The sequence below is a fragment of the Ascaphus truei genome, chromosome 1 (genome assembly GCF_040206685.1).
Source record: "Ascaphus truei isolate aAscTru1 chromosome 1, aAscTru1.hap1, whole genome shotgun sequence".
NCBI classification, from domain to species: Eukaryota; Metazoa; Chordata; class Amphibia; order Anura; family Ascaphidae; genus Ascaphus; species Ascaphus truei.
In genome coordinates, this window is record NC_134483.1 from 274746379 (window position 1) to 274760370 (window position 13992).

The 13992-nt window shown below is 45.7% G+C and overlaps 1 protein-coding gene across 1 annotated transcript in view; it reads right to left on the minus strand.

Annotated features, from left to right (window-relative positions):
- The window catches only part of MFHAS1 (multifunctional ROCO family signaling regulator 1), a 108581-nt gene that overhangs the window by 64786 nt on the left and 29803 nt on the right, over positions 1-13992 (minus strand). The window lies entirely within an intron of this gene.

Genomic DNA, 13992 nt, shown 5'->3' on the forward strand with positions numbered 1-13992 from the left:
TTATCCTCTGGCAACAGAGTATGAGGAAGCAAAGTGCACGTGAGAGAAATAAAAACATAAAATGCAAAATGTAACAGTTGGAAAACTGTGCTCCATGGTTACACAGATTGAGTACATCAACAATCTGAATATATCTTCATTTTATCTCAACAGTGAATATTTTTTTTTCCATGACAGACAGGAGGGAGGATATAAGACAAAACAACTATGAAGGAGAAAGGCAGAAGTATTTTTAAGTACATTTCTAGATACATCATCTGTAACAGTGTTGTGAAAGTTGGTTTAGATTTACTGTGACTTTGCACCTGAAGAGGACTTGCTGTTCTTCCATAAACTGAGTGTCATCATGAATACATTAAATGTGAGGATCTAGTTCAGGCCTGCTCAACTCGTAAAGTGAGAAGGGCCGAACTGCTCCAAGGAAAAAAAAATTGGGCTGCACGGGTAAAATCATCATCACCATCATCATCATCATCATCTCTCCTCCAGCACCTCAGCATCATCCTCATATCTCCCCCAGAATCCCTCACTATCAACCTTTACGATACTCCCCATCTATCTCTCATACCCCCATCTCTCCCCCTCACCCACACACATAATACTCCCCCTCCACATCAAACACACAATACCCCCCTGCACAGCACACACATCACACCCCCCCTGCACCTCACATCCCTCTCCCCCTTGCACCTCACATCACACTTCCCCTTGCACCTCAAATCACCCCCCTTGCACCTCAAATCACCCCCTTGCATCTCAAATCACCCCCCTTGCACCTCAAATCACCCCCCATGCACCTCAAATCACCCCCCTTGCACCTCAAATCACCCCCCTTGTACCTCAAATCACCCCCCATGCTTCTCAAATCACCCCCCTGCACCTCCAATCACCCACCTCCCTGCACCTCACATCACCCCCCTGCATCTCACATCACCCATCACCCTTTCCCCCCCTGCATGTCACATCACCCACAGCGCCACCAACACAAATCATTGGGCCCGGGACAAATGAAAGGAGCAGCCCCCCCCCAAACCCATAGCGCACCCCCCCCCCAAACCCATAGCACACCACCACGAAAAAATATCTTTTAGCGCGCAACTTTTACTTAACTGTTTTCTTATTGTAGCCAGGTCCCCCTTGCCGTATTAACCCCCCTCCTGCTGGTGCGCGAGCCGCGCATTACTAAGGATCGGGCCGGTTGCCGGGGACGTGATCGGGCCGTCGTTAAGGCTGCGATCGCGTTGCTGCGGTGCCGTCGGTTCACGGAGCAGGGCGCCGCCATTGTTAGGGGCGTTGCGCATATGCAAGGGCTAGGAGCACCGGGAGGACTGCAGGGAGCTCGCGCCTGCGCAGTGAAGGCCCAGAAAGCCCGCGAAGCACTAGCCTATGAGAGGAGGGCTCTGTAAGAGGCCCATGAGCCTCTGGAACGGCCCCATGACGCCAGGGAGCCAATAGGGCTGGAGGAGCTCTGTTGGCAACATAGAGATACATAGAGATACATTTCGCACGCAGGGACCACGTTAGCAGTTGGTGACCGGAGCAGAGAGGGGAAAGAGGTAGGGTGCTGGAGTCAGTGACTCCCGGCACTAGGCCAGTACTCCCCTAGGCGCCAGATAGCCCTGAGTCACCCTAGTGGAGTGCGATAAGGACAGGCCCTAGGTTAGGGACCCTGCCCCTTTATCTATACGCTAGTTAGGAATCCAGCGGACGCTGTGCTTTCCGCCGAGAGGATTGTGCTTAAGCTTGTCCTCTAAGAGACTACTAGACTATAATTGCGGAGGCCCAGTACGGATTGACTGCGGCCTGTGGATATCAGCACGGTTCTCGTCAAGGTACAGACGGCGGGGAGAAGCGGTGATATTATCCACGCCGGAATTCATCCCAACTTCGGAGGACACCCCAGCGATTCCCCCGTGGTTTAGCAGTACCCGTGGCTGGAGCCCGGGCAGGTAACTCACCAACTCACGTGCACCAACAAGGCCTATCCTCAGACATAGTGGCTGCGCAGTCACACACATATACACATACGTTGGTCTATGAACTGGGAGTACGAGACTTTGGGTGGGACTCACTGGACTTGAGGGTGGGATCCTTGTGTTGGGACAGTAGCGTTCACCGTGACGCAATAAGTGTGGACACCCTCCGTGGTGTCCGTCAGCGTTAACCTCAGGGAGACATTGAGTCAGGTTGCCTTTGGAAAGGGACACCTGTTGTTACTTGTTGACCTTGCATGTTTCTAGGCACAGCAGTAAAAGGTATTCGTTATTATCCAATCAGTTGTATGTGGTTATTGGGTATTGTCCTGTGAGGAACCACTCCCCCTCTGGTGGGAGCCATCGCAGGTGGAGGCGCTGCATCATTGTAATTGTATATGCTAGTATATTGCCCCAGGTTCCCCGTGGCGGGAGCTCAGCCCTCCTGTGAGCCAACAGGTAATGCACAACACCGAGTAACACCATATGTTTCCTGCACCCCCACACTATATCTGCGATTGGGGGGGGGGGAAACCCGTTACATTATTGTGATACAGAAAAAAACATTACAATGCAACCTGTTTATTTTTTATATTTTCAACAAAAGACATGTGACTGCCTGCCTGCCTGCCTGCCTGGGTGGGTGAGTGGGTGAATGACAGTGACTGGGTGGGTGAATGGCGGTGGGTGGGTGATTGGCGGTGGGTGGGTGGGTGAATGGCGGTGCGTGGGTGAATGGTGTTCAGGCGGTGACTGGGTGACGGTGACAGGGTAAATGGGTGACAGTGACATGGTGACTGGGTAACAGTGACTGGGTGACTGGGTGACAGTGACTGGGTGACAGTGACTGGGTGACAGTGACTGGGTGACAGTGATGGGGTGACTGGGTGACAGTGACTGGGTGACAGTGACTGGGTGACAGTGACTGGGTGACTGGGTGACAGTGACTGGGTGACAGTGACTGGGTGACAGTGACTGGGTGACTGGGTGACAGTGACTGGGTGACAGGGTGACAGTGACTGGGTGACAGTGACTAGGTGACAGTGACTGGGTGACAGTGACTGGGTGACAGTGACTGGGTGACAGTGACTGGGTGACAGTGACTGGGTGACTGGGTGACAGTGACTGGGTGACAGCGACTGGGTGACTGGGTGACAGTGACTGGGTGACAGTGACTTGGTGACAGTGACTAGGTGACAGTGACTAGGTGACAGTGACTGGGTGACAGTGACTGGGTGACAGTGACTGGGTGACTGGGTGACAGTGACTGGGTGATTGGGTGACAGTGACTGGGTGACTGGGTGACAGTGACTAGGTGACAGTGACTAGGTGTCAGTGATTGGGTGACTGGGTGACAGTGACTGGGTGAGTGACTGGGTGACTGGGTGACAGTGACTGGGTGACAGTGACTGGGTGACAGTGACTGGGTGACAGTGACTGGGTGACTGGGTGACAGTGACTGGGTGACAGTGACTGGGTGACAGTGACTGGGTGACTGGGTGACAGTGACTGGGTGACAGTGACTGGGTGACAGTGACTGAGTGACAGTGACTGGGTGACTGGGGTTACAGTGACTGGGTGACAGTGACTGGGTGACGGTGTCTGGGTGACTGGGTGACAGTGACTGGGTGACAGTGACTGGGTGGGTGACAGTGACTTACCTTGACCGGGTGGGTGCAGCTTGCCGCCGGACGCTTTCCCCTCCTGCCCCCGATATCCCTGCGGCAGCTGCCCGGGACGGACTCGGGGGGGAGGGGGGCACCGGATGTGAGCTCGTGGGGGGGGGCCACAGGAGGTGAGCTTGGGGAGATGCAGGAAGCTGGCCGCGGAGGGAAGCAGGCCGCAGGTGGAGCTGGCTGTTACTTCCCCCTCCATCCCATGTTGCGAGAGGGGGGGAGGGAGCAGGGGAGGGGAGCGGGCCCTGCGCATGCGCGCCGGGACCGCGGGGAACCGCCGCCATTTTTTTTAAACTTTTTTTTTAATTTAATTAATTAACTGGCGCCCGGCCGGAGTCATCGCGGGCCGCACAGAGAGGCCAGGCGGGGCTGCATGTGTGCAGGCCTAATCTAGTTAATAGTTAACATATATCTACAGCTCTAACAAAACAACTGAACTTTTGTTTTACCTCCAATCAACTATAGATGTATTTATTTTATTTATAAAATATTTTACCAGGAAGTAATACATTGAGAGTTACCTCTCATTTTCAAGTATGTCCTGGGCACAGAGTTATGATGACAAATAATACATGGTTACAAACACAGTAACATAAGTGAACAGGGTATACATTATATACAAGGCATTGCATGCACAGTTAAAGATAACGTATATTATAGGCGTATGCAACCGTTACAGACCAGATTAAAATGTGAGACAGCCTTTGTTTTGAAAGAACTTAGACTGGTGGTGGCTGTGAGAGTCTCTTGTAGATTGTTCCAGTTTTGGGGTGCACGGTAGGAGAAGGAGGAACGTCCGGATACTTTGTTGAGCCTTGGGACAATGAACAGTCTTTTGGAGTCTGATCTCAGATGATAAGTGCTGCATGTGGTAGGGGTGAGGAGCGTGTTCAGATACATGTGTAGCTTGCCCAGAAAGTATTTGAAGGCAAGACAGGAAAGATGAACTTTGCGCCTAGACTCGAGTGATGACCAATCTAGTTCTTTTAGCATTTCGCAGTGATGTGTGTTGTAGTTGCACTGGAGAACAAAACGGCATATAGAATTGTAGAGGGTGTCAAGTTTGCTAAAGTGGGTTTGGGGTGCCGAGCCATATACTATGTCCCCATAGTCGATAATTGGCATTAGCATCTGCTGCTGTGCGATACACTTTCTGACCAGTAGACTTAGGGAGGATTTGTTCCTGTAAAGTACACCTCGTTTGGCATAGGTTTTGGATGTCAAGTTATCAATGTGCATCCTGAATGTTAAGTGGGAGTTAAACCATATGCCCAGGTATTTAAAACTAGTAACAGGAGTTAGGGTGGTGTTAACGTTGGTTCTGATCTGGAGCTTAGTCACTGGAAGCTTTAAAAATGTAGAGTCTTGGTCCCAAATACCATTGTTACAGTCTTGTCAGTGTTTAAAAACAGTTTGTTTTGGGAAATCCAATTTTCAAATCTCAAAAAGTCAGACTGAAGTATGTGTTCATGGTCGGAGAGGCTATGGCTGTGCGCATATAAGATTGTGTCATCTGCATACATTTGTATTGAAGCTCCCTTACAAGCTGAAGGAAGATCATTGCTGAAAACTGAGAAGAGTAGGAGCCCCAGAACAGATCCTTGCGGGACACAACAGGTGATATCCAAGGGGTTGGAGTTAGAGCCTGAGATGGACACATTTTGGGATGTACCTGATAGGTAGGACTGAAACCAGTTTAAAGCATGCTGCCCTATTCCAGAGCTCTGGAGTTTGTTAAGCAGGATAGCATGATCAACAGTATCAAGATGGGGTGTGTGTCTATGTGTATGTCTGTCTGTGTTCTCACATATGGCTATGGGTTGGAATACTAAACGTGAGTGGATAATATCACATTCCAGAATTATTTATTGTTGTTTAGATTTTTGCTTAAAATCCCAGCACCCTTTTCTCTACAAAAACAGCACTATTTATACTGTACTACTTTGTATGCTCACATTGAATAAGACAAGACTCAGACTTTGGCATTCTTAATTATTAACATTCTATTGAGTCATCTGAGAAAACAACTGAAAGAGAAAACAAAGGACATAGAAGGAAACCAAAGAAAAGCTGTACTGTATAAATAGGATATATGGTGGCGAGCTGTTGTACAAACAATGGAATATTCACTCATCATTCACTTCTGCTATATCCCTCATGGATCAGATTTGCAAAACTATACTACTGGGGGTTTAATCAGGGAAAGAGGGTCTTTTGAAAATAATATTATATATCTGTGTACATATACTTTATCACAACAATCACAGGCAAAAGCAAAAAATGAAACCTGCTCAGCAACTCTGTGTAACAATTCCACAAAAAATGGGAACTGCACACAACGATGCCGTCTTTTTAATTAGCTGGGTGTGTCGTACCTTAGACTACCACTATATATACAGTATTTTGAACCTTGGGAGCAGAGAAACAGTTAACATACTTATGAACTGTGGAAGAGAGTGGCTAGTATACTACACTATGCTCCTTTACTTTGATAAAAAGCTGGTGTGTATCAAGCTAGGTCAGAGATAGCGAACTGTTCGGTGCGACAAACTACAGATGATTGGGACACCAAGGTGGATGATTGAATTAGACCACAGTGCATCACAACTAAATGGGCTGTAGGAAAAGAGAGAGAGGAACCTCTGATATCTTTTGATTACAAACGTTTGTTATGTGACCCGCAATCCATACATTTTTTTATTTAATTGTTATTAACAAAGTTATTTTTGCACCATTTGAGTTGTTTTTTTACTCTCGGAAGTAGATGACATCAAGCTAGGTGACCCTAACATGTCGGCCAAAACACAGCATCCCAAGTTAACATTACCCTATCTACTGTCCTTTTGTTCTCTTTGCCTGGCCTGTCTATGATTCTCCCAGCAAGACGTGACATGCAAAAAAAAAAAAAAAACGTAGCCAGGCAATTTATATTCCTTTCAGCCTTGTTGTAAACCAAGGACAGATCGAATGGAAGATGTGGAGAGCCTAGCAGGAAGGTGGTCAGGACTGGGCCTCTACTTTAAAAAGGCAGCAGGCAACCTAGTAAACATGTCACTGCCATTAGTTACGTGTTCGCCACTTTCTCTGATGATAAAGGGGCTGTGGGGCAAAGAATTGGGGAATTCCCTTTTAAACATATCTAGAAACTGTACAAAACCAGTTTTCTAAATGAAACACAGATGCTGCAGGACGGAATGCAGTGTGAATAGCAGAAATAAACTCAGCGTGATACACAGCACCCCAAGAACTCCCCCCCCCCAAAAAAAATACAATGATGTGATAGCATTTAAATACAACACACCCTGCAATAGACCAATTACAATGATACTGAGTACATTTTTTGTTTTATTTTGTAGAACACGAACGGGTTTAGTGTATACTAACTACACCCTAAAAATGGATAATATTAAAGTACATTGGGGGAGCTGCACTGATTTGCCATACTACTCCTTAAACCGGTGATTCTCAACGCTTTATTTAGCTCGGTCACCCCTAATTGATTTTTAACCCACCCTCTTCCTCCAGGCTTCACATTCACCCTGACACATCATGCTCACCCTTTTACTCAACACACACTTCCCATTTATTCCCCCTCCTCACACAGCACACTTGTTTTTTTTTTTTATAAGCGCCACATTTGTCCCTCGCTTTCTCTTGTTTTCACCACATACCACAAATGCACTAGACACCCTCATCCTCATCCTCCCCACACTCTCCTCCCCACCACACACAAATCCAACACACTCTCTTCCCCACACAAAGCTCCTTTCCCTTTTCCTCCCACCACCCCACACACCTCAAATATGTCAGCTGTTCAGTTGGCATCCTGCACTGTCTGGAGATGAAGATGCTTCTCTCTCTCCTCTGTGCCAGGTTAGAGAGGAGAGGCAGATCGCAGCCTCCATGTCTCAAACCTGCACAGGAGTTTCCCAGTGATCAGCCAGCTGAGTTTTTCCCATGGGGTAGTGGCACCCTTGGGAGAGGGTCGTGGCCCACTGCCTTGGACTTTAGTGTGCTAGAAGGTTACAAGCCATCCTCTGATGACACAAGTGGAAAAGGAAATCCTCCTGTTCCACACAGACAACTGTCTGAGACCTGTTATCTTCCCAAGAAATTAGCAAAAAATAGTTAACAGCCACTTGACGTCACTAAAGCCACTCCGGAAGTGAAAGCCTGATGCATGACTTGTTAAGCATCAATTATCCAAAAACATTATTATTATCTACAAACAATTGTTCTTTTTCTAGTGGCCCTATATCTTCCAACAGTCTGGTATGAGTTTCCCTGAGAATATGGTTAAGAGCAACAGTCATAAATATATATTTAGCTGCATAATGTTTGGTGCTTTGGGAAACTTAAACAGAACTGTATTCTGACCTACTGTAGATAAAGCTGCAATCCCCTATTAGCAGGAAACTTATATTGTCAAAAAGTTACTCAGCATCTTTAGAAAGATTGAATTGCTCTTTTTTTTATACTTATTTGTTTCCCGTAAAAATAATCATAAATCTCCACAGAATTTGGTTGCTATGGAAACATTATACCTGTCACTCGTCACTATTTACTTTGGTTTAGGAAGGATTACTCATTCAGCAGGAAGGGCCAGCAACACACATTTTATCTTCAAAGAAGATAAACTGTTTGAGGATTAGGTATCAAGTTAAACAAGGGTTAATCTGTATTTATGTTAAACGTAATGAATTTGTCAATCTACTTTCTCACTTATAAATAATATATGTTAGTCAGCGAGGTTAATCAGATCAGGAAGAAATTTTAGGGTAAAAAAAAAAAAGAATGGTACCAGATGCAGGATATGATATATCCCACTATAGTATGCATGTCAAGTAACTCTCTCATTTCTCCAAACACCTTGGTGCACTGACACTGGAGCAAATGCTCATAATAACCATCTTAGCATAGGGTAGGGACACACAAATGTTTTTCGTTTGATAAATCAGCACTATCATTCCTTAACCGCAGATTTTTACAATCATGTTTCCTACATTCTCAAAAAGCAGATTGTTCAGTTTTTTTTATTAATGTGTTCAACTTTGGTAAGAAAGCAAAGAGGTACTGCTGCGGCAGACTTTATTCTTACTAATCACTGGCTTGTACCTGGCATGTTCCTGAAATGTGACACTTTTCACCCGGAGCATGCCGGGCTCCTTTTGCCTTCCCAGCCAGGAGCATGCCCGGCTGACGCGCGGTTGATGTGTTAATTAATAATGGTTCAGGATTTACTAGGCTGCAATGCTTCGCGTGTCCGCCAGATGGCATAAATTCATGAATTGTAATGCAGTATATATATATACATATATATATATATATATACTGTATAACAACAACCGCTATAACCCCTAACATACAGTACTGTACATATACAGTACTGTATATGCACATCAATGATACTGTAGGCCGGCGGGGGCGAGATGTGTTTGCAGCAGAGAGAGAACCGCTGCTCTCTCTGATCAAACATCGGCACATTCAAAATTATTTAAAATACATTTTTATTCCTAATGTACATGTGCAGGGGGTCTCTGGAGCTGAACCGCTTTGGTTTCAGGTCGGGGGACCCCCTGCTCCCCGAGATACAGCCCCCTTTATGAGGTGCCGGTATCCCTCTGCGTTTAAAGGTCCCGATCACGTGACCGCGGCCTGTAAACAAAGCAGAGGGATACCGGCACCCCCTAAAGGGGCCTGTATCTCGGGTAGCAGGGGGTCCCCGGACCTAAAACCACAGCGGTTCTGCTCCGGAGACCCTCTGCACATGTACAGTATGTACAGCATTTCTGTATTTTTAATAATATTGTGCAGGAGCAGGGGGTCCCTGAGCATTAATTTCTGGCTCAGCGAACCCCCTGCTCACTGTACAATATTATTAAAATACAGAAATGCTGCTTCGTTACCATAGCACAGAGCCGCTAAGGTAAGGAATGATTCTTTATTTATATATGTTTTTTATTCACAGTGTAGATGTGCAGAGGGTCTCCGGAGCAGAACCGCTGTGGTTTTAGGTCTGGGGACCCCCTGCTCCCCGAGATACAGGCCCCTTTAGGGGGTGCCGGTATCCCTCTGCTTGGTTTACAGGGCGCGGTCACGTGATCGGGACCTTTAAAGGCAGAGGGACACCGGCAATTCATAAAGGGGTCTGTATCTCGGGGAGCAGGGGATCCCCGACCTGAAACCAACGCGGTTCAGCTCCGGAGACCCCCTGTACATGTACACTATGAATAAAAATGTACAGTACTGTATGTTAGGGGTTATAGGGGACGGCTTTAAAGACAACAGCTCGCAAACGCCCCCATGCGTTTTTACACGGCATTGAAGTATTACAGCCAGCGGGAATAAAATGCTTAAATCACAGCCGCGAATATAGCGCTATATACCCCGGGAGAAAACGACACAAAACCGCACATCACCGGGGTCCTCTGAAATTCGCGAAGCTAGCCAAGTAAGAATAAAGTTGGTTGCCAGTATAGGTGATTATTCTTTTCATAAAAATTCCAAAGTGTCTGTTTCTGATTTATTGCACGCTTAGATGAAAACTAATGGGAACACATGGAATACTGCACTGTCAGTTTGGTTTGGTGTTCTATAAACAGAAAGAAACACCACTTAAATTTATTATTTCTACATGTTATAAGTACAATCTGCCATGTAAGATTTTCCATTTTTTAACAATCTATGACGTGTCTAATATCTGTTCAAGTGTTCCAAATGTGTAATTTCTGAGCAGCAAAACAAGAAATATCATAGCACAGTATATACAAACACAGGATGCATTTGTTAAAAGGAGCAATGCCCACTTGTACACACACATACACACACACACACACACACACAATTGGTAAACCTGTTTAGTAACGTTAACATTAATACAATGATTCCATAAGTATACATATATTTGTACATACAATGAATGCAATATTATAAATACCAAACTTTTCATGCATATTTCAGGATTATACAGGGAATGTATATAGGCAAAAATAGGTAGTAAATGCTTTATATTTTGAACAAAAGGAAAGAGGCCACTAAGACTTACCTTGTTGTTTACCATTCTCTAAAGACATTGGAGACCAGGGCTAGAGAAAGATGGCTGCCAGTGTCTGCACTCAATTACTCAGTTTGAACGCATATTATTCTCAATAATAACTAAAATAATATAGGTGTATTCCATTTTTTTATTGGAAAAGCTACCTTCATATTTTGTTCACCAATTTTGAGACTTTTTCAAAAGTTGCCAATACCCCAAATTAGCTTCTACTACTAATCCTAAATCAAAGGTCCCTTTTTTAACAATTTGCACCTCTGCAAGTTGTAAAAACACATTGTTATAGTTTACTTCATATGTTGCCTTTGTAAAAATGTACTGTCTCTACTTGTAGCTTAACGGCTTAACCTAACACAATTTCTTTCCACATAGAGAAAATGCAATGTTAAGCTCTGAATGTAATCTCTCTGTAGCAATAAATAAACAATATGCTGACATCACCGGACATAAAATTGACATCACAGTAGTCTCCGATTGACTAATGACATGCTCCATTAAGAACACATCCTGAGGCTAATGTTCTATTTTTATTAAACGGTACCTGAGTAAAAAGTGATTTTGAGAAGTAAATCAAGCACATATGTTTTACAGTTTTAGAGCAGGCAACCAAATTCAAAAGTACTGTAGTGCAAATAAACGTAATATTATATTCACATTCTGTGTGCCAGTGTATGCAGCACTGTGCAATACAAGAGTTTACAGGCACCAGTCATCTGCAAAGCTTACAATTAGTACCAGAGGTACAGTATAAGGAGATAAAGTGACTAGGATATTGATACAACACACTTGTGATTTTAAGCATGCCCTCCTACCCCTCTCCCCTCCCCTCCCCCCTACTGCAAGTGTCATTACCAAAACACCACTACGTTAACAATATTAATAAATGTAATATGTATAAGACCATCGGTACTGTCCAAAAAGATGGCAAACAACATTTTGCTCACAATAAATTCAGTATTAATGAATCATAGTGATGTGTCCGTGAAAAAGTTATCAAAGGTCGACAAAAGGCCCTCATGTCGTACAGTATCATGTGATAGTTCCCCAAGGAAAATAATATCCGCTGGCTTCTTGTCTGAGGAACAAAAAAACAGAATAACAAAATGGAAAAATAGTACTTAGCATTTTGTCTCTCATTCCTTGGTAATCAGTCCTGTGCAGAGAGTGGTCCGGTGTATTCCCGCAGCATCTCATCTATGCGCAGGAATGATTACCAGGGAAAGAGAGAAAAAGTGCTATGTGCTATTTTTCCATTTTGTTATACAGTCAGGGCCAGCTTAACAACATTAGGGGCCCCGGGCAAAGCAGTGAACGGGGCCCTGCCTACACTGTCGCTCCCAGCCTCCCACGCGCTCACTAGCAGCAGCAGGCACCGGAAGTGCTGCACTGCTAGGCTGCGAGCGGTTGTGACGCGAGCCGGGGTGCTGGGCGGGCGGACAGCGAGCAGATCCGGGGTGCCGGGCGGGAGGAGAGCGAGTAGGGTTGCCTGGTGGCTTGTCCAAAAATACAGGACACAATGGTGAAAGGTGCGACGCACTCGAGAATCGTTGGTGGGGAAGAATGTTATTTATAAATGACCTGGCTGTTATGTAATTTGTTCAAAATTTCACTCCGTATTCATCAATTTATATTCTATTTCGTAAAAAATCTGGGGAGGAGTCTTGGGAGGGAGCACCCTTCCGAGGATTGTTTTAGGAAATAGAATATGAAATAGTGCAAATTGGTGCATGCTTGGAGTGAAATTTAGAACAAATTACGTAATGGTCAGATCATTTATAAATAACTGACCTGCAGTCATACTGTACATGGCGAGCAATACTGATCTTACTGCTCCTCCCACAAAGTCCAAGATTGTTGCACCCCCTCCTCATCCTCTCTCTCTCTCTCTCTCTCTCCCCCTTGTCCTCCCACCCCTCTTGTCCTCTCAACCCCCCTTGTCCTCTCACCCTCCCACCCCCCCTTGTCCTCTCACCCTCCCACCCCCCTTGTCCTCTCACCCCCCTTGTCCTCTCACCCTCCCACCCCCTTGTTCTCTCACCCTCCCACCCCCCTTTGTTCTCTCACCCCCTCCCTTCATCCTCTCTCATACCCCCTCCCTTCATCCTCTCACCCCCTCCCTTCATCCTCTCCCACCCCCTCCCTTCATCCTCTGTTACCCCCATCCCTTCATCCTCTCACACCCCCCCCTCCCTGTCATTATCAGTACAGTAGCTTTCAAATTTAGACTTCAAAATCCAGCTTTAAATTGCATATTAAATCATGCCATTGAATAAGTAACCTGCTCTGCCTTCTTGGGGATGATCTGTAAGTAAGGGTGTTGCAGAGATTGCAATGCTGCTGTGATGAGAGCTGCGTTATGGAGCCTGTCTGAGAATTTAAAATGGTGGTTTTTTAAATAGATCTTGAACATGGGAAGACTGTTAGTATAGTAAAAGAAAAGTACGGGTGAGTGAGCAATTAAACAAAGTTGCCAGTACTGTGTGTACTGTCTGTCACCACACACACACACTGAGATACACACACACTGAGACATTCACTGACACACTCACTCAAACACACACCCTGAGGCACACACATATACAGGCAGGACACAGACAGTAAGACAGACACACAGACACACATACACTGATATATACACACACACACACACACGTAGCCCTGTGTAATTTTGGGGTTACATGTCTTTCTCCTCCTGTGCAATAATCCCTGTTAAAAGGGCAGGTTTGCCAGGAGTAATCATGGGGTTTGCCCTCACCTCCTGTGATGTATATTATTTAGTGAAGGAAGTGACATCAGGCTCTGTGTCCACTAACTGTGACTGAAGCTATATAATATGCAGCACTTCCTGAATTTATTGTGTGCTTCACCATCAGTGAGGTGAGTCTATCCAGCAACCTGTCAGGGCTCTGGCAGTGTTTGTGGCCCTCCCATTAGGAAGTGGTGTGGAAGACTATACCTCCTACTTCATTAGGGAGTAGGGGAAGAGTTAGACCTGCTTTCGGGGCCCTCGCCTGGGAGTGTAAGGTCAGGGACTTCCTTTGGGTTGGCAACCTGAGAATGAGTGGCTAGACGACCAGCCACTATGATGGGCGGCTGCCCATGTCTGCTGTTAATAAAGGATGCCAAAGAAAAAGAACGCTTCTGTCCTGTGTGTGGAGTCACTTGGGAAGAAGGTGCACATAGAGGTTCTCTTTCAGAGACTCCTCCTTGCTACGCTGGGGGTCTGGAAGAGATGGAGGCCCTGTACCATGAGTGAGTATGACTCAACATTACCTCACAAGCCAGTCCT